At 48.9% G+C, this 2500-nt stretch overlaps 2 non-coding genes across 2 annotated transcripts; both read right to left on the bottom strand.

Moving 5' to 3' along the window:
- Positions 1-23: 23 nt before the first annotated feature.
- On the bottom strand, positions 24-180 carry LOC135119267 (5.8S ribosomal RNA). Its single transcript, XR_010278094.1, has one exon. It is a non-coding gene; the product is annotated as a 5.8S ribosomal RNA (ribosomal RNA).
- Positions 181-570: 390 nt separating this feature from the next.
- LOC135119262 (small subunit ribosomal RNA) lies at positions 571-2469 on the bottom strand. The gene has a single exon (XR_010278090.1). It is a non-coding gene; the product is annotated as a small subunit ribosomal RNA (ribosomal RNA).
- Between the last annotated feature and the right edge of the window lie 31 nt (positions 2470-2500).

The following is a 2500-nucleotide window of genomic DNA, read 5'->3' as shown; positions in this document are numbered from 1 at the left end:
GTGGCATTGTTGTTTTATACAGCCGGCCCTCAGACAGGAGTGGTCCTGGATGTGTCTCCACGGACCGCAATGTGCGTTCGAAATGTCGATGTTCAAATGTGTCCTGCAGTTCACACTATGACGCGCAGTTAACTGCGTTCTTCATCGACCCGCGAGCCAAGTGATCCACCGTCCAGGGTAATAGTTTTAAATTACCGCTGTTTGCGTAATCTAGTGTTACATTAAATTGACTTGTGAGTGTGTATTTTATATACACGTGTGTTTGTATGTATAAAAATAAAATGATATCATCCCACCGCGTTGCAAGGGACTTGTGTTTGATTGTTAACGAACGCGTGCATGCAGACACTCGGGGACGCGGATTTTTGTGTTTTGTGTACCCTTCTGCGTGTCGTGCGCATGACGCGACGCGAGAACACATAACGACGGACGAGCGCGACGAACAACACCGAATCATCGGCTATTCAACGCACAGCGTCCGTTCGAATCTGTGTCCTCTAGTGGTGTGTGGATTATTGTTTACGTTATAACACGCGCGTCGCGAGCCAGTCGCGTCTTGCGTTTACACGTTAATGATCCTTCCGCAGGTTCCCCTACGGAAACCTTGTTACGACTTTTACTTCCTCTAAATGATCAAGTTTGGTCAACTTCCCAGCAACGCCGACGGCCGTGAAGCCACCGCGTGTCGGTCCGAAGACCTCACTAAATCATTCAATCGGTAGTAGCGACGGGCGGTGTGTACAAAGGGCAGGGACGTAATCAACGCGAGCTTATGACTCGCGCTTACTAGGAATTCCTCGTTTATGGGGGATAATTGCAAACCCCAATCCCCAGCACGAAGGAGTTTCAGCGGGTTGCCCGGGCCTCTAGGCCAGGGAGAACATGCTGATTCCTTCAGTGTAGCGCGTGCGGCCCAGGACATCTAAGGGCATCACAGACCTGTTATTGCTCAATCTCGTGCGGCTCGAAGCCGCCGGTCCCTCTAAGAAGAATTTTAATACGTCGCCAGTGAGTTGCGTGACACGTGGCCACGCACACCTAAATGACGACGCCTATTTAGCAGGCTAGAGTCTCGTTCGTTACCGGAATTAACCAGACAAATCGCTCCACCAACTAAGAACGGCCATGCACCACCACCCACCGAATCAAGAAAGAGCTGTTAATCTGTCAATCCTTCCGGTGTCCGGGCCTGGTGAGATTTCCCGTGTTGAGTCAAATTAAGCCGCAGGCTCCACTCCTGGTGGTGCCCTTCCGTCAATTCCTTTAAGTTTCAGCTTTGCAACCATACTCCCCCCGGAGTCCAAAATCTTTGGTTTCCCGGAAGCTGCCCGCCGAGCCATTGTAGTAACGTCGGCGGATCGCTAGATGACATATTTACGGTTAGAACTAGGGCGGTATCTAATCGCCTTCGAACCTCTAACTTTCGTTCTTGATTGATGAAAACACCTTTGGCAAATGCTTTCGCTGATGTTCGTCTTGCGACGATCCAAGAATTTCACCTCTAACGTCGCAATACGAATGCCCCAGTTATCCCTATTAATCATTACCTCGGAGTTCTGAAAACCAACAAAATAGAACCGAGATCATATTCTATTATTCCATGCACGAAATATTCAAGCAGCATTTTGAGCCCGCTTTGAGCACTCTAATTTGTTCAAAGTAAAATTGTCGGCCCACCTCGACACTCACCGAAGAGCACCGCGATAGGATTTTGATATTGAACCGGCGTATTACCGCCGGCTCACCGACGATATGCTCCGCAGACGTGTCAGTATCACCGCGGATGCGGTGCACCGACAGCGCGGCGCACAAATGCAACTACGAGCTTTTTAACCGCAACAATTTTAGTATACGCTATTGGAGCTGGAATTACCGCGGCTGCTGGCACCAGACTTGCCCCAATTGTTCCTCGTTAAAATATTTAAAGTGTACTCATTCCGATTACGAGGCCTCGTAAGAGTCCCGTATCGTTATTTTTCGTCACTACCTCCCCGTGCCGGGAGTGGGTAATTTGCGCGCCTGCTGCCTTCCTTGGATGTGGTAGCCGTTTCTCAGGCTCCCTCTCCGGAATCGAACCCTGATTCCCCGTTACCCGTGACAACCATGGTAGTCGCAGAAACTACCATCGAAAGTTGATAAGGCAGACATTTGAAAGATGCGTCGCCGGTACTGGACCATGCGATCGGCAAAAGTTATCCAGATTCATCAAAATTAACGACTTCGGACGCGAGGCCCTCCGTCGATTGGTTTTGATCTAATAAAAGCACTCATCCCATCACTGGTCAGAGTTCTGATTGCATGTATTAGCTCTAGAATTACCACAGTTATCCAAGTAACTGAGTAAGATCTAAGGAACCAAAACTGATATATTGAGCCATTCGCGGTATCGCCTTAATACGGCTTGCACTGAGACATGCATGGCTTAATCTTTGAGACAAGCATATAACTACTGGCAGGATCAACCAGGGAGCTTCTTTTGTTTATAAGGAAAAACCTCTAC

Source organism: Helicoverpa armigera, chromosome 31 (genome assembly GCF_030705265.1).
Source record: "Helicoverpa armigera isolate CAAS_96S chromosome 31, ASM3070526v1, whole genome shotgun sequence".
In the NCBI taxonomy this organism is placed as follows: Eukaryota; Metazoa; Arthropoda; class Insecta; order Lepidoptera; family Noctuidae; genus Helicoverpa; species Helicoverpa armigera.
The sequence above is the reverse complement of the archived record's forward strand: the minus strand, read 5'-3'. Positions and strand labels throughout refer to the sequence as shown.